Here is a 24000-nt window from a genome sequence, read left to right as displayed (position 1 = left end):
CCCCCACCCCCCCACACACACACACACACAGTGTACCTTGTAGTGTAGTCAGCGCCGTGTCCATCGACCAATCAGGGAGCGTTTCAGCACCACCTGACTCTCCAGAGTTCACCAGAGTCCCTCAAAGACACCACGAGTGCTGCCTTGCCCGAGGGCCGCGGCAGCAACACTCTGAACCAACGAATGACGTAGAGCTGCCGCCGGCACCGAGAGGGAGGTATCAAAGTCCCCCCCCCTCCCCTCTCTTCTCCCCCCGCCCCCCCCCCCCCCCCAAGGGGAAGCCTTACGAGGAGGATCAGGATGTTCCTCCCAGGCCTCACAGGACATTAACAAAGTTAATGCTGCGCAGATGTTTTCCAGGCCATCAATATACATTATATATACACAAATAAATATAAATATATACATACACATATATAAATATACATATATATACATACATAAATATACATTTATACACATATATAAATATATATACATACATATATATACACATACATATATATATATACATATATAAATATACATATATATAAATATATGTATATACATACACATATATATATATACATACGTGTATAAATATATATAAATATATTTATATATATACACATACATGTATATTTATATATAAATATACATTTATGTGCATATATATATATTTATTTATATATAAATATACATTTATGTGTATATATACACTACCGTTCAAAAGTTTGGGATCACCCAGACAATTTTGTGTCTTCCATGAAAAATCACACTTTTATTTATCAAATGAATATAAAATATAGTCAAGACATTGACAAGGTTAGAAATAATGATTAATATTTGAAGTATTAATTTTGTTCTTCAAGCTTCAAGCTCAAAGGAAGGCCAGTTGTATAGCTTATATCACCATCATAACTGTTTTCAGCTGTGCTAACATAATTGCACAAGGGTTTTCTAATCAGACATTAGTCTTCTAAGGCGATGAGCAAACACAATGTACCATTAGAACACTGGAGTGATGATGAAATGGGCCTCTATACACCTCTGGAGATATTTCATTAGAAACCAGACGTTTCCACCTAGAATAGTCATTTACCACATTAACAATGTAGAGAGTGTATTTCTGATTAATTTTATGTTATCTTTATTGAAAAAAAGTGATTTTCTTTGAAAAATAAAGTCATTTCTAAGTGATCCCAAACTTTTGAACGGTAGTGTATATATAACCCGTGTCATCAACATTTAAACAAATAGCAACGTGAATATTCCTGAAGAGAGAGAGAGAGGGAGGAGTTGCACCTGGAAGGTAGAGAGAGAGATAGAGGGGTAGAGAGAGGGGGGTAGAGAGAGAGAGAATTCTCTGAAGAAGAAGAAGAAGAAGAAGAATCCCATGTGCATATATAGAAATGCTGTGTGTGTGGTAGACATCCCCCCCCTCTGACAGATTGCCTCCCAGCAGGAGGTGACCCAAAGCGCTCCTCTCACCGCGGCTCTCCCTAAACTGTCTGACGGTGGCAGCGCTCCACCTCGGAAATTTGGAACGGTAATTTTTCCGAAAGTATTTCCCAGCAGAACGTCTCCAGCCGGCCGGAGACCGCGGCGCTCCGGAGGAGGGACCTCACCACCGGGACTTTTCATATTTAAACATGTAAATATGTTTCTGCATATAAACCAATGACACAGCAGCATTCCCTCCGTTAATATTTATATAAATATATTGATATAAATATATATACTTGTGAATATATATCTATATATATATATAAATATTAAGAAATAGATAAATATACGTGAATATGTATAAATATAAATATATCTTTGTATGTAAATATGTATATATATTTATTTAAATATATATACAAATATTTAAATGTATATATAAATATTTAGATATACATATACAGGACTGTCTCAGAAAATTAGAATATTGTGATGAAGTTCTTTATTTTCTGCAATGCAATTAAAAAAACAAAAATGTCATGCATTCTGGATTCATTACAAATCAACTGAAATATTGCAAGCCTTTTATTCTTTTAATATTGCTGATTATGGCTTACAGCTTAAGAAAACTCAAATATCCTATCTCTAAATATTAGAATATCATGAAAAAGTATACTAGTAGGGTATTAAACAAATCACTTGAATTGTCTAATTAACTCAAACACCTGCAAGGGTTTCCTGAGCCTTGACAAACACTCAGCTGTTATAAATCTTTTTTTTTACTTGGTCTGAGGAAATATTAAAATTTTATGAGATAGGATTTTAGAGTTTTCTTAAGCTGTAAGCCATAATCAGCAATATTAAAAGAATAAAAGGCTTGCAATATTTCAGTTGATTTGTAATGAATCCAGAATGCATGACATTTTTGTTTTTTTAATTGCATTGCAGAAAATAAAGAACTTCATCACAATATTCTAATTTTCTGAGACAGTCCTGTATATATACACGAAAATATTTATATATATATACAGGTATATACTTATATATATATATACAGGACTGTCTCAGAAAATTAGAATATTGTGATAAAGTTCTTTATTTTCTGTAATGCAATTAAAAAAACAAAAATGTCATGCATTCTGGATTCATTACAAATCAACTGAAATATTGCAAGCCTTTTATTCTTTTAATATTGCTGATTATGGTTTACAGCTTAAGAAAACTCTAAAATCCTATCTCATAAAATTTTAATATTTCCTCAGACCAAGTAAAAAAAAAGATTTATAACAGCTGAGTGTTTGTCAAGGCTCAGAAAACCCTTGCAGGTGTTTCGAGTTAATTAGACAATTCAAGTGATTTGTTTAATACCCTACTAGTATACTTTTTCATGATATTCTAATATTTAGAGATAGGATATTTGAGTTTTCTTAAGCTGTAAGCCATAATCAGCAATATTAAAAGAATAAAAGGCTTGCAATATTTCAGTTGATTTGTAATGAATCCAGAATGCATGACATTTTTGTTTTTTTAATTGCATTACAGAAAATAAAGAACTTCATCACAATATTCTAATTTTCTGAGACAGTCCTGTATATAGGTGTTGTTAAATATAAATATATACATATATTTCTATATACATATATTCATGTATAAATATATATATATAGATATATAAATATATCTATATATACTTTTATATAAATAAATATATATATTTTTGTTTTCGTCAGCCTTGAATAATAATTTCCTCTGCAACTCATTTGATTTAAATCCATAATAATTCAGAGTTAATTGGAGTATCGACGTGTTTGTTTTATGTCATTCTTCATATTTCTCTTCCTGCATTTCACTTTCTGACTATAATATTGATGTGTTTTTTAGTTTCATGTTAATATCATATCTTTGGCCTGTGGTTTTCTAATCTCATATCTTAATTTGCATTTTAAAGAAAAACATTTGAAAAGAATATCTGGAAACTAAACAAAATCAGATAAAACTGCTTCAATTGTGCCAGAATATTAGTTTTTAGGCCGGCGTGAGATTACTTTTGAAAGCACAAACAAAAAAATCAATTTCTGGAAACGCCAGACATGGCTTCTTATTATATTCTCTCCCTCATTATGAGCATCTTCTGAAACTTTCACAAACAAACTTTTTGTCTCCTCATGTTTAAAATTATCTGCCAATTTCTCCCAACTATGAACCAACATTTTCTTGGCAGAAGCCTCCAGGAGGTCGAAGGAGTCGCTGGTGGTGAGCAGCGGGCCGGGCGAGGGCCGCCGGGCTCCCCGTCTGCAGTCTGCCCGGCAACCACATGTCGTCCAACTGTAATTGGATTGGTTACCTTTAAAATCTCCATCTCTGCTGTTAGTTTAGCTCTTTTAAACATGTCAAATCTGCATTTCTCTAACACCCCCCCCCCCCTCCTCCATCCCTCACGACAACAAAATCAATTTGAGAGTTTGAGGGATTTCTCCTGAGTGGCACTTAACAAAATTGAACAAATGCGTTGGCGGGAACCTTCCGGAACAAACAATTCTAACATTACTCTGGAAACGCTTGACTCCACCGTGGCCTCATCACGGATACACTCCAGTGTTCCTGAGTCAGGAGGAGGAGCTTAGACCCAGAGCTCAGACCCAGAGCTCCTCCTCTTCGTGGGATCGGGTCCTGAGAGACCCTTCAAGCCCTCAGGGGCCTCAAGTTGATGACAGACGGAACCGGCAGCAAACGGAGGAGCTTCATTCAGAACTGAGAACTTCACAACTTCTGCTTTATGAACCGTTCATTTTAGTCACGTAGCGATGTAACGTCACGATGTAACTCCATAGAGACTGTGTCTGTCCCACAGCCACTTAAACTTAAATTAATTCTATCAAAAGAAAGCAGAAGAGGAGTCGTACACAATAACCTTATTCAAGTTAACACCATTATTTCAGCAGTGCAACAAAATAGGTCTATTAAATGTGGTCTCCTAAATATTCGATCTCTGTCATCTAAAGCTGTGTTACTAAATGATTTAATATCAGATAATCATATTGATTTATGTTGTCTAACTGAAACCTGGCTGAGCCATGAAGAATATGTCTGCCTGAATGAATCGACTCCTCCAAGTCATATTAATACTCACGTTCCTCGAGGCACCGGTCGAGGAGGTGGAGTAGCAGCCATCTTTGAATCGAGCCTATTAATTAATCCTCAACCAAAATTACACTACACCTCATTTGAAAGCCTTGTTCTTAGTCTTTCACATCCAACCTGGAGAACACTACAGCCAATTCTATTTGTGATTCTGTACCGGCCACCAGGTCCATATTCAGAGTTTATATCTGAATTCTCAGAATTTATATCAAGTTTGGTTCTTAAAACTGATAAAGTTATTATTGTAGGAGATTTTAATATCCATGTGGATGTTGATAATGATTGCCTTAGTGCTGCATTCATCTCATTGTTGGACTCGATTGGCTTCTGTCAGAGAGTACAGAAACCCACTCACAGCTTTGGCCACACGCTTGATCTTGTTCTTACTTATGGCGTTGACATTGAGCATTTGAACGTCTTGTCACAGAATCCTCTTCTGTCAGACCACAACCTCATAACTTTTGAATTTATACTACCGGAGTGTACTCCGTTAGTCAAAAGTTTCTACACCAGATGTCTAACTGACAGTGCTGTAGCTAAATTTAAAGAAGCGATTCCTTCTGTATTTGATTCGATACCACGTCTCAATATAACAGAGGACTCCTGGTCTAACTTTAGTCCGTCCCAGATTGATCATCTTGTTGACAGTGCCATAGGCTCTCTGAGAATGACACTGGACTCGATAGCCCCTCTGAAGAAGAAGACAGTGAGGAAGAGGAGGTTTGCTCCCTGGTATAACCCTCAGACCCGCAAACTGAAGCAAACGTCACGAAAGCTTGAACGCATATGGCGTTCAACTAATCTGGAAGAATCCCGCTTAGTTTGGCGAGATAGTCTTAAAACTTATAAGAAGGCCCTCCGTAATGCCAGAGCAGCCTATTACTCATCAATAATAGAAAAAAATAAAAACAACCCCAGGTTTCTCTTCAGCACTGTAGCCAGGCTGACAGAGAGTCACAGCTCTGTGGAGCCGAGCATTCCTATAGACCTTCGTGGTAATGACTTTATGAACTTCTTTAATGAAAAGATTTTAACTATTAGGGACAAGATTAATAATCTCTTGCCCTTAACCAGTGCCAATCTGTCCTCAAGTGGAATGGCCTTGGAAACCGCTGTATGCCCTGGTGTATATTTGGAGGGCTTTTCTCCCATCAACCGTGATCAATTATCTTCAACGGTTTCTACTTCGAACACGTCTACCTGTCACTTGGACCCCATCCCGACGAGGCTGCTTAAAGACGTTTTGCCTTTAATTGGCGGCTCTCTATTAGATATTATCAATGTGTCTCTGCTAACAGGCCACGTACCACACTCCTTCAAAGTGGCTGTTATTAAACCTCTCCTGAAGAAGCCCACTCTGGATCCAGAGGTGTTGGCTAACTACAGACCGATCTCTAACCTCCCCTTCCTCTCCAAGATCCTCGAGAAAGTGGTTGCAAATCAGTTGTGCGACTTTCTACATCATCATAGTTTATTTGAGAAATTTCAATCAGTAAAATTACAAATGACCTCTTAATGGCAGCAGATAAAGGACTCCTCTCTGTCCTGGTCTTGTTAGACCTTAGTGCTGCATTCGACACCATTGACCATGACATCCTATTACAGAGACTGGAGCAGTCGATTGGCATTTCAGGCACGGCACTAATTTGGTTTAAATCCTATTTATCAGATCGATCTCAATTTGTATTTGTAAACGATGACGCCTCGATAACCACCAACGTTAATCACGGAGTTCCACAAGGTTCTGTGCTTGGACCAATTTTATTTACCTTATACATGCTTCCTTTGGGCAATATTATCAGGAAACACTCCATAAACTTTCATTGTTATGCAGATGATACTCAACTATATCTATCGATAAAACCAGAGGAGAGCAACCAACTCGGTAAAATTCAAGCATGTCTTCAGGCTGCTCTATAAGTCTCTTAGGTCCCTCCAGTTGATCCAGAATGCTGCAGCTCGTGTTCTCACTAAACTAAGAAAAGAGATCACATCACTCCTGCACTAGCTGCTCTGCACTGGCTCCCAGTAAAATCAAGAATCACTTTTAAAATTCTTCTCTTAACGTACAAAGCCTTGATTGGTGATGCACCATCATATCTTAAGGAGCTTGTAGTACCATATTGCCCCACTAGAGAGCTACGCTCACTAAATGCGGGGCTACTTGTAGTTCCTAGAGTCTTAAAAAGTAGAATGGGAGCCAGAGCCTTTAGTTATCAAGCTCCTCTTTTATGGAACCAGCTTCCACCTTCAGTCCAGGAGGCAGACACAGTCACCTCGTTTAACCCTTGTGTTGCTTCGGGTCAATTTGACCCGATTCAATGTTTCACCCTCCTGTTCCCTTTAAATTTACTAACATATTTTACCCTTTAATTCAATTGACGCAATAAATTAAAACCCAGAAAAATATTCAATTTTTTCCAAGTTTCATTGTTTAGGCTTTTTGTTTGTTTTTGTTGACTAACACAAAAAGAACGACATTAAAAAACATTGAATGGGGTCAAATTTCTAAAGCGGGGGATAATATTGATTGAAGTTAAAAAAACCCAAAGGCAACACAAAGGTTTAGAGACTGAAGACTTTCCCTCTTGACAGAGTTATAGTTAGGGCTGAATCAGGTTCACCTGGTCCAGCCCTGATATGCTGCTATAGGCTTATAGCTGGGGGGATTTAGGATGCACTGAGTACCTCTCCTCTTTCTCTCCTTAAGATCAATTTTCATCTCTCCATCACACATTACTAACTCTGCTTTCTCCCCGGAGTCCTTTTGACTTCACGTCTCATGGGGTCATCGGACCCTATGAGACGGCATAGATCCTATCTGCCTGATGGATCATCGAGGTCTGGGTCGTGGAATTCCTGCTCCTGATTACGCCACTGTCCTGTTGAGACTCCGCCCACTCCTCCTCCCCACCGCCATCTGCCTGATGGATCGTGGAGGTCTCCATCGTGGAATATGCCTACTATGAACTATTCATACACTCTGTCATATTCATTGAATGTATTTAAACTCTAAATCTGTCCTTCTGTTCACATGACATCTATTGTTCTGTCCATCCTGGAGAGGGATCCTCCTCTGTTCTCTCCTGAAGGTTTCTTCCCTTTTTTTCCCTCTGAAGGGTTATTTGGGAGTTTTTCCTCATCTGATGTGAGGTCAAAGGTCAAAGGTTAGGGATGTCTATGTGTACAGATTGTAAAGCACTGAGGCAAATTTGTAATTTGTGAAATTGGGCTATACAAATAAACTGAATTGAATTGAACGTCACGATGTAACGCAACAATGTAACGCAACAATGTAACGCAACGATGTAACGCAACAATGTAACGCAACGATGTAATGTAACGATGTAACGCAACGATGTAATGATTAGGGCTGCAACAACGAATCGATAAAATCGATAATTAAAATAGTTGGCAACGAATTTCATTATCGATTCGTTGTGTCGCGCGATTATTACGGTGCTCAATAAGTCACGGAGTATAAACAAAGTTGATTTGAGCGCAGAGCGGCGCAGGAGAAACCAGAGCGGAGCGAGAGATGGAACGCTGCGTTGTGAGAGCCAATCAGCGCTGAGCTGCTCCTCTGTTGATGAATCTAATTGGCTGCTGCTGCTCACGTGGCGCTGGATGCGGAAGTCATTCACGTCGTCGGAGACATTCACGGAGCTGAGTGCGCCTCCGGGTGACGTTATGAACCCAGACACCAGGGCGCTACATGTCACGACGTGTGTGGCATTTCCACAAGAGGATAACGTAGACAACGTGGTTAAAGTCACAGTATACAGTGATATGGCGCCGTACGTGATGGCTGCTGTGTTGCGAGCTCCCGGATTTTGTAGTAGTTTTTTGTTATTTATTCTTCTTATTGCGACTATTTTTGCACAAAACGTTAGCAGCCAGTTAACGTACGACAGATGCACACTTCTGGAGATTGGATCGGCAGTTGCTCGCCGCCTACCAGAGTTTTTCAACTCTTACTCGGACGTCCCGCCAGGAACAGTAGCGGAACTATCTCCGTCCATTTTAGGCGCGATCTCACGCAAACGTCGCCGACGGAGGGGGAAGCGAGCTGGCGTGCTGGTTAGGCTGAGACGTCGAGCCAATCGACCCCCACTACCCACCATTTTACTGGCAAATGTACAGTCTTTGGACAATAAGCTATGCGAGCTACAGGCTCGTATTCAATTCCACCGGGAAACTAAGGACAACTGCAGCATCTGCCTTACGGAGACATGGATGTCGGAGGAGGTTACCGACTCAGCCATCGAGCTGGCAGGATTTTCCGTCCACCGCGGACAGAACAAAGACTCTCTCTGGTAAAGATCGTGGAGGGGGGGTATGTCTCATGATAAACAGATCTTGGTGCAACCAAAGTCATGTACATACTCTCAAGTCGTTCTGTTCCCCGGACCTGGAGTACCTAATGCTCATGTGTCGACCATTCTGGCTACCGCAAGAAGTTTACAACAGTCACCGTAACTGCTGTGTACATTCCGCCTCAAGCTAACACGGACATAGCGCTGATGGAACTCACGGGCGATCAGCGAGCAGGAGTCGGCACACCCGAGGCTGCTTTCATTGTGGCGGGGACTTCAACAAAGCGAACCTGAAGAAAGTTCTCCGAAGTTCTACCAACACATAACAAGCAACACGCGGGGAGCGGATTCGACCACTGCTACACTCCCTTCCGGGATGGATACAAAGCCCTCCTCCGCCCACCGTTCGCAAATCGGACCACCGCTCCATCCAACTACTCCCGCCTACAGGCAGAGGCTTAAGCAGCAACCAATCGCTGTGAAGGAAGTGCAACGCTGGTCGGACCAATCGGAGTCTATGCTACAGGACTGTTTTGAACGTGCTGACTGGGATGTGTTCAGGGTCGCGTCGGACAACAACGTCAGTGAGTACGTCCTCAGTCACGGGTTCATCAAGAAATGCATAGATGACGTTGTTCCTACCAAGTCGGTTCGGTTATCCCAACCAGAAACCGTGGATAAATGCCGATGTTCGCTGCACTCCGACGCGTAACACCGCCTTTGACTCCGGGAATATGGCGGAATACAAAGAGCCCACGACCTCCGTAAGACCATCGGCTCTGCCAAGCGGGAGTTCAGGAACAAGGTGGAGGAAAAGCTCAAGAGCCATGACGTGAGAGGTGTGTGGAAGGGCTACAGACAATCACGGACTTCAGAGGGAGAACCAGCGGTGAAGAGAACTCCTCTACCTCCCTCCCAGGCGAGCTAAATACATTCTTTGCTCGGTTCGATGTGAACGGCAGCCCGCCGAAGGCAGCGCCGCCCGAGGAGACCAGCCTGCTGATCATCTCAGAGGCTGACGTGCGCAGAGCCTTCAAGCGGGTGGACATCCGGAAGGCGGCAGGTCCCGACCACATCCCGGGGCAAGCCCTCAGAGCATGTGCAGACCAGTTGGCAGGAGTCTTCGCAGACATCTTCAACCTCTCCCTGTCCCAGGCTGTTGTTCCTGAGAGCTTCAAGATGTCCACCATTGTGCCTGTCCCCAAACACCCCAAGGTAACCTGCCTGAATGACTGGAGACCCGTAGCCCTCACCTCGATTGTCAGTAAATGCTTCGAGAGGTTGGTCAAGGACTTCATTTGTTCCATGTTGCCTGCCATGCTGGACCCATGGCAATTTGCATATCGTCAAAACAGATCCACCGACGACGCAATTGCCATGGCACTTCACACCGCCCTTTCCCACCTGGAGGGAGGAACTGTTGTGCGAATGCTGGTTGTGGACTACAGCTCAGCGTTCAACACTATTGTTCCCGCCAAGCTCGACACCAAGCTCAGAGGTCTAGGCCTGCACTCTACCATGTGCAGCTGGATACTGGACTTCCTGTCGGGCCGCCGCCAGGTGGTGAGGATGGGCAGTACCACCTCAGAGCCGCTGACCCTCAACACGGGAGCCCCTCAGGGATGCGTGTTGAGCCCTCTCCTCTACTCCTGTACACCCACGACTGCACGGCCATGCACAGCTCCAACGTCATCATCAAGTTTGCTGACGACACAACAGTGTTGGGGCTGATCACCCGACGACGAGACAGCCTACAGGGAGGAGGTTGGATCACTGGTACAGTGGTGCCAGGAGAACAGCCTCGTCCTCAACGTCAAGAAGACCAAGGAGCTGATCGTGGACTACAGGAAGCGGAGAGAAGAGCACACCCCATCTCCATAGACGGAGTTGCAGTAGAGAGGTCAGCAGCTTCAAGTTCCTCGGCGTGCACATCTCCGAGGACCTCACATGGACCACGCACACCACTCACGTGGTGAAAAGGGCCCAACAACGCCTGTATTTCCTTAGGCGACTGAGGAAATTCAACATGGCCCCGCATCCTCAGAACATTCTACACCAGTACCATCGAGAGTGTTCTGACAGGTTGCATCACCGTCTGGTACGGGAACTGCACCGCCCTGGAGCGTAGGGCACTACAGAGGGTGGTGCGGTCGGCACAGTACATCGTTGGAGGTGAGCTTCCTCCATCCTGGACATATACACCAAGCGGTGCGTGGCCAGGGCCAAACGGATGCTGAAAGACAATAACCACCCCGGCCACAAACTGTTCACCCTTCTACCGTCAGGCAGGCGATACCGCAGTATCAAGTGCCGCACAAACAGACTGAGGGACAGCTTCTTCAGTCAGGCCATCAGGCTGCTGAACAAGGACTGAGACCCTCATTAACACTATACACCAGAACATATTCTGTGAATATCTATGGCCATGATGTATATTTTATTACATTGTTTTATATATATATATATTGTATATATATATTGTATGTATATACATATATATATATATATTGTCTCAAAAAAGTGTATATTTTATTACATTGTTTTATATATATATATATTGTCATGATGTATATTCTATTACATTGTTTTATATATATATTGTTAATACTTTCTTCTTTTTTTGTGTGGATATTGTATAGTTTATTCTCATTCTTATTCTTTTTTTTAGTCTGCTACTGCTGTCGGGTGTTTTGCACATAAGAATTTCACAAACCGATTATACTTGTATAAAAGGGGATGTGACAATAAAAACTTGAAACTTGAAACTTGAAACTTGAAACTTGAAACTATTTATTCTGTGGCGGAGAGCGGAAAATATTTTTCCACGGAGAAAGGCAACGGAGATAAGCCCCGCCCCCACTCGCTGTGTGAGCGCTGCGCTGCGCGTGCAGACAGCATTTAACGGAGCGGAGCAGCGTGCGCTCTGATCGCTCTTTTAATGAAGTATCGATACTAAAAATATGCTAAATCACATCGTGTTTAACGTACGGGTACTTTGTTAGCATCGCTACACCGTGCAGCGTGCCAGCAGCAGATGTAGCGGACTAACATTCAAGCTAACCTAACTTCCCAAACGCTGTCGACATCTGAACGCTGATTGGCCGAGACGCGACACGCCCATCAAAGATGTTTTATTGTGAAGAGCACCACTTCACATTTTTTCCGCGTCTCACTGTAATCTCAACGGCAGCGGGCCAGGTGACAAAAATAATGAATGGGAACGCGTCTCTGATATTGTTCAGGGGGCCACATGGGGACCACTGCTCAGGAGAGGAAAGCTGTCAGTCTGTTTGTGACAGTTCATCACCATGGTGACCAGTGAACAGGTTCATCCTCATGACCAGTGAACAGGTTCATCACCATGGTGACCAGTGAACAGGTTCATCCTCATGACCAGTGAACAGGTTCATCACCATGGTGACTAGTGAACAGGTTCATCCACATGCTGACCAGTGAACAGGTTCATCACATGCTGACCAGTGAACAGGTTCATCACATGCTGACCAGTGAACAGGTTCATCCACATGGTGACCAGTGAACAGGTTCAACACCATGGTGACCAGTGAACAGGTTAATCAACATGGTGACCAGTGAACAGGTTCATCACCATGGTGACCAGTGAACAGGTTCATCACCGTGGTGACCAGTGGACAGGTTCATCACCATGGTGACCAGTGAACAGGTTCATCACCATGGTGACCAGTGAACAGGTTCATCACATGGTGACCAGTGGACAGGTTCATCACCATGGTGACCAGTGAACAGGTTCATCACCGTGGTGACCAGTGGATCTCCAGGACCTTTCCATGACTTTAAACCACATTTCCATGATTAAACATTTTGTGAAAACTCTGTCTATACGTGACAAAGTGAGAAGATGTAGTATTTAAAATAACAATGAGAATTCCAAAGCATACCGCATATATACCGTGTAAATTAACATTTGAATAAAACAAATTTGCATTACTTTTCCAAATATTTTGGGATTTTATTTTTTTCAATTACTTTTCTAGGCCTGCTAATAGCCATTTAAAAATGCCATGACTTTTCCAGGTTTTCCATGACCGTACGGACCCTGTTTTGAATAAAGGGTTGAAAATTAAAGTGTTTTTGTTTTTTTATCCGATTAATCGATTAATCGATAAAATAATCAACCGATTAATCGATTATCAAAAATAATCGTTAGTTGCAGCCCTAGATGTAACGTCACGATGTAACGTCACGATGTAACGTCACGATGTAACGTCACGATGCAACGTCACGATGTAACGTCACGATGCAACGTCACGATGTAACGTCACGATGTAACGTCACGATGTAACGTCACGATGTGACGTCACGATGTAACGTAACTATGTAGCGTAATGATGTACCGTCACGATGTAACGTCACGATGTAACGTCACGATGTGACGTCACGATGTGACGTCACGATGTAACGTAACGATGTAGCGTCACGATGTAACGTCACGATGTAACGTCACGATGTAACGTCACGATGTAGCGTAACGATGTAGCGTAACGATGTAACGTCACGATGTAATGTAACGATGTAACATAACAATGTAACGCAATGATGTAACGTAACAATGTAATGCAACGATGTAATGTAACAATGTAACGCAACGATGTGCTGGTTTCCTGTGAGACCCACACAGCGGTCTCCTGGGTGAAAGTCGTGTCCTCCGGCTCTTCTTCATCCGACGTGTTGCTGTGTGAGTGTTGCTGTAGTATTTCCCACCTCCGTGTGGTTTCTCCCTGCCACCCCCGCTGTGTAGAGGCCTTCACGCCGCGCCGCAGTGTTACATCTCAACTCAGTCACGCTGCGAGCATCGCTACAGATCCGACACGGAGACGGAACGGCGGAGGTCGGATCCGTGCTCACATTTCCGATGCCACATTTCTCAACTCGGAACACCCACGAGTACATCTCACAGCCGAGGGGCGAGAGAGAAACATCTCACAGCCGAGGGGCGAGAGAGAAACATCTCACAGCCGAGGGGCGAGAGAGAAACAGCGAACAGCCGAGACCTCCGAGGAACCGCACAGAACACGTCTGCAGCTACAACCGCCGACAAAACACCGCAGAAGAAGAACAAACGGCTCGGCGCAGGTGTGTCGGTGGGAGTGTTGTGGTGAAGTTCAGCAGCGGGGCCACACACACACACACACACACACACTGAGTCATTCTCTCCCACGCTGCCGGTACCTCCTCCGGCGGTGGTGGAGGTACCGGCAGCGCTCCCACCGCCCATCTCAGATCCCGCTCCAGACATCAACGCCGCCGCCAAAAAAAGGCCTTATGGTCAATTGAACCCGGTCCTTGAACACAACTTAAACTGTTCGCTTTAATTCGATCCTGTAAAGAACATTACATTCTGAGTTCCTCAAAGTATCTGTGAAGCCATGATGGAGTCGTGTGGGACCAACGGTCATGTGACAAGGAATCAGAGGAACTGTCCCTGAAGATCACAGAGCAGAGGAGAGGTCGTAAAGTATATATATAAAAAAAGGTAAATCTACATTTTATATATATATATATATATATATATATATATATATATATATATTAATTGAGCTTTAAAAAAATATTTTTGTATATATATATTTTTTTATTTTATTTATATATATATATATATATAAATACACGGTACATTTTTTCCAAAAAATATTGGAAATATAAATTAAATTGTCTTACATTTTTTGTAACTGTAATGTTCAAAGAACTTCAACTTCAAAAAAATATATTTTAATGATTGTAAATTGTCACTCCATGAAATAAGATTGCACTGTTTCCATAGAAATGGATCAACAACAAAAAAACCTCAAATTATTATAATCGTTGTATAATTGTATTTAAGGTTAACTTTAATTCTGATAGGTCTTCACTTGTGTGACTAACAAACGTTCCTCGTGTAATAAACGAGGAGGCGGAGTCTGAAATAGTGATGATGTCGTTTACGGTATAATTATCTGTCTGGTGCACCAGGTTGAAACGTTTCTGACGTTCCTTCATGAGGAGAGAAGACGCTCCTCCAGGAAGTGACCATGTATGGACTGAGGTGTCAATCACCAAGTAGCCCCGCCCCTTTATGGTCTGTGTGACTCATCATGTACTAAATGATGACATCATGCTGTATAGAAGAAGACTTGAAACTAGAGACTGAGACATAAACTCATGTTTACAATGTTTACTGAGGGAATACATCAAGAGAAGTAGAGTCACTATATAGACTTCTATACAACCAGAGGAGCCCCCTGGTGGTCAGGAGAGAGAATGCAGCTTCAACACATGAAGCATAGACTTCTATACAACCAGAGGAGAGCACTAGTTCTCTGGCCGCCTGTTGCCGGGCAGCTTTCCTCTGCTCAGGACCTCCCTGCCGGCTCCAGATGTGATCACTCTCCTCCTCAGAACCTCGCTGTTCGACTCGTTGCTCGTCCCAAAAATAAATTGCACAACCGCTCTCTCTCTCTCTCTACCTCTCTCTACCTCTCTCTACTCTCTCTCTACCTCTCTCTCTCTACCGCTCTCTCTCTCTCTACCTCTCTCTCTACCGCTCTCTCTCTACTCTCTCTACCTCTCTCTCTCTCTCTACCTCTCTCTCTCTACCTCTCTCTCTCTACCGCTCTCTCTACCTCTCTCTCTACCTCTCTCTCTCTCTACCTCTCTCTCTCTCTACCTCTCTCTCTCTCTACCCCTCTACCTCTCTCTACCTTCCAGGTGCAACTCCTCTCTCTCTCTCTCTTCAGATGTCTCTCGCCCTTCCCCCGTGAGTGAGATGCATTTGGGGAAACCAAAAGATGCGATTTGAACCTTCCTTCCTACGCAGCAGTGCATCCTGGGTAAAAACAGAACAACTCGCTTCTCTTGGCCCCCCCCCCCCCCCTGATTTACCCCTTTCTTCCTCTCCCGGTGGGTCCGACCTCGTGACTCAGAGGCTCTGAACGGATCTCTGGGGTTTAAGGCTCCGCCTCTAAACGAGTCGGCGCCCTTCGTTCAGCGCGGCGCTCCGGAGACTTTGTGCCGTCGTTACGGAGACATCAATCGGATCAACACGCAGACATCGACACGCTCTCCTCACAGCGCAAATGAAACTCATCCAACGTCTTCGTTTCAGACCCACCGAGTCTCAGTGAACCCTCAAGTCCAGAGCGGCAGGAAGCGCCTCCAGGCGCCGGACACCAAACCGAACAGAGCGAGAGACGCGTCGGCTAAACGTCAGCAGCTCCGGTTTGAAGAGTTTGAAAGAAACTGAATACGTATCAAATATTTATTTTTCTAACTCTTTTCCGGCGTTCATGACTCGGCAGGAAAAAAAACACGGAAAAGGCGACGCCCGTTTTTTATGGGTTTAAAACGCGCTCACACTGAGCTCACGCCCTTATGCCGTTTTTATTTATTTTGCGTAGTCATGCTGACGAGCTGGTTCATGAGGACGGACAGCATCCACGAGTCATGCCGCGAGACACGAGGGCTCAGAGACCGGACCAGAGCTTTATTTTGAAAATACCGTATTGGCAGAAATTGACTGGAGTTGCTAAAAAAAGAAGCGCACAAATATTTGGAGTAACTTTTAGTGTGAGATCCAAAAACACACGCCTGCACTTACCGCGAGTTGCCACCGGCGGCGCCAAAGAGAACGCAGCGGAGATCTTCAAGACTGTCGTTTCCTTCCCGCCTTGAAGGAACCGAGGAGTCACACCTCTCTCCACTAAACACTAGCCAGTAGCCTCAAGCAAGTAGCCAGTAGCCAGTAGCCGCCATTGAACCCACCACGACTCAGGCCCTGGACTTCCCTCTCAGCCGACGCTCAACGTCATCGTCCAGACTTCAACTTCTTTTTTCGGGCATGAAACTGAAAACTGAGCGGATTTCTTTCTGACGCCCAACAGGAAGTTCTCACGTCCGTATTTCAGAATAAAAGACCTCCGCAGATACCGACAAAGTGAATACAACATGCCCCACCAAAATAAGATAAAAGCGGCGACTCACTGCACGTCCTCAGAGGGGGGGTGGGGGGTCGGGCTCCACTAGAGGCTCTCCGCCTCCTCCTCCAATCACTGTGCCACCGCTTCGTTCTCCTTCTCTCCTGGACGATCCTCAGGCCAGCGGCACTCTGGGTAATTTGTAAGCAGAGAGGGATGTTAGTGTGTGTGCGAGTAGCCCAACACAATCCTTAAAAAACTGCCCCACTACAACTTGGCCCGAAATAATAATACAAGAATTGAGGCTGTGGTTACCGTGGCAACATGAGCCAAAACTGAGAGGAGAGGGAGGAAGAGATGGAGAGAAGAAGTTAATGCGAATGTCCTTCTAATTAAACGTATGAACAGACAAATACAGATCAATGAAAGCGTGTGTGAGTGTGTGTGTGTGTGTGAGTGTGTGTGTGTTGCAGATGTGTTTCTCTCATCAAAGCAAATCATCATCATGCAACATTGAGTGGTTGAAATTGTAATTATTGTGTTTACGAAATACTCTCTACTTGCTGTGTGTGTGAGTGTGTGAGTGTGTGTGTGTGTTTGTGCTGATGATATGTGTATGCATGTATCCTTTCCCAAACTTATTATTTCCCGATCTTTTCCTCAACTTAAATAAGTATTTTACGATATTTTACACGTATTTCTCCATCTTCTCATGAACAAACTATTTCAAAATAATGTCATCTAATAAATTGTTTCCTGTGACGAAGTTTATTTTGAAAAGACTTTGAAAAGAGCTGGAATTGAAACGCGTTGCTGGACTACAAAAAGATGTAGGCTCTATAACGAGGCTCTATAACAAGGGCTCTATAACGAGGCTCTATAACGAGGCTCTCTATCGAGGGCTCTATAACGAGGCTCTATAACGAGACTCTATAACGAGGCTCTCTAACGAGGCTCTATAACGAGGCTCTCTAACGAGGGCTCTATAACGAGGCTCTATAACGAGGCTCTATAACGAGGCTCTCTAACGAGGGCTCTATAACGAGACTCTATAACGAGGGTTCTATAACGAGGCTCTATATCGAGGCTCTATAACGAGGGTTCTATAACGAGGCTCTATAATGAGGCTCTATAACGACTCTATAACGAGGCTTCTATATCGAGGCTCTATAACGAGGGCTCTATATCGAGGCTCTATAACGAGGGCTCTATAACGAGGGCTCTATAACGAGGCTCTATAACGAGGGCTCTATAACGAGGCTCTTTAACAAAGCTCTATAACGAGGCTCTATAACGAGGCTCTATAACGAGGCTCTATAACAAGGGCTCTATAACGAGGCTCTATAACGAGGCTCTATAACGAGGTTCTATAACGAGGGCTCTATAACGAGGCTCTATAGCGAAGCTCTATAATGAGGGCTCTATAACGAGGGCTCTATAACGAGGCTCTATAACGAGGGCTCTATAACGAGACTCTATAACGAGGCCTCTATAACAAGGGCTCTATAACGAGGCTCTATATCGAGGCTCTATAACGAGGGTTCTATAACGAGGCTCTATAACGAGGGCTCTATAACGAGGCTCTATAACGACTCTATAACGATTCAAGATTCAAGAGATTCAAGATGTTTTATTTGTCACATACACACACAGGGTGTGCAGTGAAATGAAAGTGGCAATGAACGAGGCTCTATAACGAGGGTTCTATATCGAGGCTCTATAACGAGGGCTCTATATCGAGGCTCTATAACGAGGCTCTATAACGAGGCTCTATAACGAGGGCTCTATAACGAGGCTCTTTAACAAAGCTCTATAACGAGGCTCTATAACGAGGCTCTATAACAAGGGCTCTATAACGAGGCTCTATAACGAGGGCTCTATAACGAGGCTCTATAACGAGGCTCTATAACGAGGTTCTATAACGAGGTTCTATAACGAGGCTCTATAGCGAAGCTCTATAATGAGGGCTCTATAACGAGGCTCTATAACGAAGCTCTATAATGAGGCTCTATAACAAGGGCTCTATAACGAGGCTCTATAACGAGACTCTATAACGAGGCCTCTATAACAAGGGCTCTATAACGAGGCTCTATAACGAGGCTCTATAACGAGGGCTCTATAACGAGGCTCTATAACGAGGCTCTATAACGAGGGCTCTATAACGAGGCTCTATAACGAGGGCTCTATAACGAGGCTCTCTAACGAGGGTTCTATATCGAGGCTCTATGACGAGGGTTCTATAACGAGGCTCTATATCGAGGCTCTATAACGAGGGTTCTATAACGAGGCTCTATAACGAGGCTCTCTAACGAGGGTTCTATATCGAGGCTCTATGACGAGGCTCTATGACGAGGGTTCTATAACGAGGGTTCTATAACGAGGCTCTATAACGAGACTCTATAACGAGGGTTCTATATCGAGGCTCTATGCCGAGGGTTCTATATCGAGGCTCTATGACGAGGGTTCTATAACGAGGCTCTATAACGAGACTCTAACGAGGGCTCTATAACGAGGCTCTCTAACGAGGGCTCTATAACGAGACTCTATAACGAGGCTCTATAACGAGACTCTATAACGAGGCTCTGTAACGAGGGCTCTATAACGAGGCTCTCTAATGAGGGCTCTATAACGAGGCTCTATAACGACTCTATAATGAGGCTCTCTAACGAGGGCTCTATAACGACTCTATAACGAGGCTCTATAACGAGACTCTATAACGAGGCTCTCTAACGAGGGCTCTATAACGAGGCTCTATAACGAGACTCTATAACGAGGCTCTATAACGAGACTCTATAACGGGGCTCTATAACGAGGCTCTATAACGAGAATGTTGTTTTGAGTTCATCTCACAGCCGGCAGGTCATGTGACTAGAAACAACAACAACAACAGGAAGTGGACCCGGGGACCCCCCCGGCCCCTCAGAGGTCCCCTGTAGACCAGCCTGGTGTTTACCGCCTGCTTCTTACTTCTTACTAAACACAACTTATTAGAACACTGAGTTTATATTTATTTATTGTTCATGAGCTTCCTTTCATGTCGTCCTGGTTTTTATTGCTTATTGTCTGATGCATATTTAAAGAACCTTAAATTGCATAAACTTCTCTCACACAACCAAATAAAAAGCAAAACAACAAAACACACAAGATAAAAAAATATATATATTTATTTATATACATATTTAAATAAACGCCTTCGATTTCAAAATAAAACGTCTATTTTGGAGCCAAAACACATCCAGATCATCAGCATCGAAACGGTGTGTGTGTGTGTGTGTGTGTGTGTGTGATCATCGCAGCAGGACAGACAGTGAAACAGGTCTTTCCCAGAGAGTCTGGATCCCCCTCAGGACCTCATCCACCACAGACCCGACACTAAACAGCCCTGTGTGTGTGTGTGTGTGTGTGTGTGTGTGCTACTACACGCGGTGTTTTTACGGTCTGTTGCTCCACTGAGAAAGGAGCCCCGCGGTGCGTTCAGGTGCACAGACAACCCAAGCATTTCCATAGCGACACATTGACTAGGGACGGCCTCGCCGTCTTTAGGGGGCGAGGACGTCTCTAGGGGGCGAGGACGTCTTTAGGGGGCGAGGCCTTCTCTAGGGGGCGAGGACGTCTTTAGGGGGCGAGGCCTTCTCTAGGGCGAGGCGTCTCTGGGGGCCGAGGACGTCTCTGGGGGGCGAGGCCGTCTCTAGGGGGCGAGGACGTCTCTAGGGGGCGAGGATGTCTCTAGGGGGCGAGGACGTCTGTAGGGGGCGAGGCGTCTCTAGGCGAGGCCGTCTCTAGGGGCGAGGACGTCTCTAGGGGCGAGGGCGTCTTTAGGGCGAGGCCTTCTCTAGGGGCGAGGACGTCTGTAGGGGGCGAGGCCGTCTCTAGGGCGAGGCGTCTTTAGGCGAGGCGTCTTAGGGGGGCCGTCTTTAGGGGCGAGGCGTCTTTAGGGCGAGGCGTCTCTAGGGGCGAGGACGTCTCTAGGGCGGGGCGTCTCTAGGGGGCGTCTTTAGGGGCGAGGCGTCTCTAGGGGCGAGGCGTCTCTAGGGGCGAGGCCGTCTTTAGGGCGAGGTCTCTAGCGAGGACGTCTCTAGGGGCGAGGCCGTCTCTAGGGGCGAGGCCGTCTTTAGGGCGAGGCGTCTCTAGGGGCGAGGCGTCTCTAGGGGCGAGGACGTCTCTAGGCGAGGACGTCTCAGGGGGCGAGCGGGCCGTCTTTAGGGGCGAGGCCGTCTCTAGGGCGAGGCGTCTCTAGGGGCGAGGCCGTCTCTAGGGGGCAAGGCCTTCTCTAGGGGCGAGGCGTCTTTAGGGCGAGGCGTCTCTAGGGGGGCGTCTCTAGGGGCGAGGCGTCTCTAGGGGCGAGGCGTCTCTAGGGGCGAGGACGTCTCTAGGGGCGAGGCGTCTCTAGGGGCGAGGCGTCTTTAGGGGCGAGCGTCTCTAGGGGCGAGGCGTCTCTAGGGCGAGGCCGTCTTTAGGGGCGAGGCCGTCTCTAGGGGCGAGGACGTCTCTAGGGGCGAGGCGTCTCTAGGGGCGGGCCGTCTCTAGGGGCGAGGGAGGCGTCTTTAGGGGGCGAGGCCGTCTCTAGGGGGCGAGGACGTCTGTAGGGGCGTCTCTAGGGGCGAGGCCGTCTCTAGGGGCGAGGCGTCTTTAGGGGCGAGGCCGTCTCTAGGGGCGAGGACGTCTTTAGGGCGAGGCCGTCTCTAGGGGCGAGGCGTCTCTAGGGGCGAGGCCGTCTTTAGGCGAGGCGTCTCTAGGGGCGAGGCCGTCTCTAGGGCGAGGCGTCTTTAGGGGCGAGGCCGTCTTAGGGGGCGTCTCTAGGGGGGCTTCAGGGGCGAGGACGTCTTTAGGGGGCGAGGACGTCTCTAGGGGGCGAGGCCGTCTCTAGGGGGCGAGGCCGTCTTTAGGGGGCGAGGCCGTCTCTAGGGGGCGAGGACGTCTTTAGGGGGCGAGGCCGTCTCTAGGGGGCGAGGCCGTCTCTAGGGGCGAGGCGTCTTTAGGGGCGAGGCCGTCTCTAGGGGCGAGGACGTCTTTAGGGGGCGAGGCCGTCTCTAGGGGGCGAGGACGTCTTTAGGGGGCGAGGCCGTCTCTAGGGGGCGAGGCCGTCTCTAGGGGGCGAGGACGTCTTTAGGGGGCGAGGCCGTCTAGGGGCGAGGGCGTCTTTAGGGCGAGGCGTCTTTAGGGGGCGAGGCCGTCTCTAGGGGCGGGCGTCTTAGGGGCGAGGCCGTCTCTAGGGGCGAGGCGTCTCTAGGGGCGTCTTTAGGGGGCGTCTCTAGGGGCGAGGGGCGTCTCTAGGGGCGAGGCCGTCTCTAGGGGCGAGGCGTCTCTAGGGGCGAGGCGTCTTTAGGGGCGAGGCCGTCTCTAGGGGCGAGGCGTCTCTAGGGGCGAGGCGTCTTTAGGGGCGAGGCGTCTCTAGGGGCGAGGCGTCTCTAGGGGCGAGGACGTCTTTAGGGGGCGAGGACGTCTCTAGGGGGCGAGGACGTCTTTAGGGGGCGAGGCCGTCTCTAGGGGGCGAGGACGTCTTTAGGGGGCGAGGACGTCTCTAGGGGGCGAGGACGTCTTTAGGGGCGAGGCCTTCTCTAGGGGGCGAGGCGTCTTAGGGGCGAGGGGGTGTCTAGGGGGCGAGGCCGTCTCTAGGGGGCGAGGCCGTCTTTAGGGGGCGAGGACGTCTCTAGGGGGCGAGGACGTCTTTAGGGGGCGAGGCCGTCTCTAGGGGGCGAGGACGTCTCTAGGGCGAGGACGTCTTAGGGCGAGGACGTCTCTAGGGGCGAGGCCGTCTTTAGGGCGAGGCGTCTCTAGGGGCGAGGACGTCTCTAGGGGCGAGGCGTCTTTAGGGGCGAGGCGTCTCTAGGGGCGAGGCCGTCTTTAGGGGCGAGGACGTCTCTAGGGGCGAGGCCGTCTTTAGGGGGCGAGGCCGTCTTTAGGGGGCGAGGACGTCTCTAGGGGGCGAGGCCGTCTTTAGGGGGCGTGGACGTCTCTAGGGGCGAGGGCGTCTCTAGGGCGAGGCCGTCTTTAGGGGCGAGGCGTCTCTAGGGGCGAGGGCGTCTCTAGGGGCGAGGGCGTCTCTAGGGGCGAGGCGTCTCTAGGGGCGAGGCGTCTTTAGGGGCGAGGCCGTCTCTAGGGGCAGGACGTCTCTAGGGGCGAGGCGTCTCTAGGGGCGAGGACGTCTCTAGGGGGCGAGGACGTCTCTAGGGGGCGTCTCTAGGGGGCGAGGACGTCTTTAGAGGGCGAGGACGTCTTTAGGGGGCGAGGCCGTCTCTAGTGGGCGAGGACGTCTTTAGGGGGCGAGGACGTCTCTAGGGGGCGAGGACGTCTTTAGGGGGCGAGGACGTCTCTAGGGGGCGAGGCCGTCTTTAGGGGGCGAGGCCGTCTCTAGGGGGCGAGGACGTCTCTAGGGGGCGAGGCCGTCTCTAGGGGGCGAGGACGTCTTTAGGGCGAGGCCGTCTCTAGTGGGCGAGGACGTCTTTAGGGGGCGAGGCCGTCTCTAGGCGAGGACGTCTTTAGGGCGAGGCGTCTCTAGGGCGAGGCGTCTCTAGGGGCGAGGACGTCTCTAGGGCGAGGCCTCTAGGGGCGAGGCGTCTTTAGGGCGAGGCCGTCTCTAGGGCGAGGCGTCTCTAGGGGCGAGGCCGTCTCTAGGGGGCGAGGACGTCTCTAGGGCGAGGACGTCTCTAGGGGGCGAGGCCGTCTTTAGGGGTTGAGGACGTCTCTAGGGGGGGAGGACGTCTCTAGGCGAGGCGTCTCTAGGGGCGAGGCGTCTTAGGGGCGAGGCGTCTCTAGGGGCGAGGCGTCTCTAGGGGCGAGGACGTCTTTAGGGGCGAGGCCGTCTCTAGGGGCGAGCCGTCTTTAGGGCGAGGCCGTCTCTAGGGGCGAGGACGTCTCAGGGGCGAGGACGTCTTAGGGCGGGGCGTCTCTAGGGGCGAGGCCGTCTCTAGGGGGCGCGTCTTTAGGGCGAGGCCGTCTCTAGGGGCGGGCGTCTTTAGGGGCGAGGCCGTCTCTAGGGCGCGAGGGCGTCTCTAGGGGCGAGCGTCTTTAGGGGCGAGGCCGTCTCAGGGGGAGGACGTCTTTAGGGGCGAGGACGTCTCTAGGGGGCGAGGCCGTCTCTAGGGGCGAGGCGTCTTTAGGGCGAGGCCGTCTCTAGGGGCGGGGCGTCTTTAGGCGAGGACGTCTCTAGGGGCGAGGCGTCTTTAGAGGCGAGGGCGTCTTTAGCG

At 47.4% G+C, this 24000-nt stretch overlaps 1 protein-coding gene and 1 pseudogene across 8 annotated transcripts in view; one reads left to right on the top strand and one right to left on the bottom strand.

Annotated features, from left to right (window-relative positions):
- The window catches only part of LOC130189969 (H-2 class I histocompatibility antigen, Q10 alpha chain-like), a 103894-nt pseudogene extending 93372 nt beyond the window's left edge, over positions 1-10522 (top strand).
- Positions 1-24000, bottom strand: part of LOC130211171 (zinc fingers and homeoboxes protein 2-like) — a 72908-nt gene that overhangs the window by 28650 nt on the left and 20258 nt on the right. For 7 of the 8 annotated variants that reach the window (XR_008834982.1, XR_008835010.1, XR_008834963.1 and 4 more), the window contains one exon: positions 16881-17004. The exons of the other annotated variant lie outside the window; for it this stretch is intronic. The gene's annotated coding sequence lies outside the window, so the exon portion shown is untranslated. The remainder of the gene's footprint in view (positions 1-16880; positions 17005-24000) is intronic. 8 annotated transcript variants of the gene reach the window in all.

The sequence above is a fragment of the Pseudoliparis swirei genome, chromosome 1, assembly GCF_029220125.1.
Source record: "Pseudoliparis swirei isolate HS2019 ecotype Mariana Trench chromosome 1, NWPU_hadal_v1, whole genome shotgun sequence".
NCBI classification, from domain to species: Eukaryota; Metazoa; Chordata; class Actinopteri; order Perciformes; family Liparidae; genus Pseudoliparis; species Pseudoliparis swirei.
This window is presented reverse-complemented; position numbering and strand designations above follow the sequence as displayed.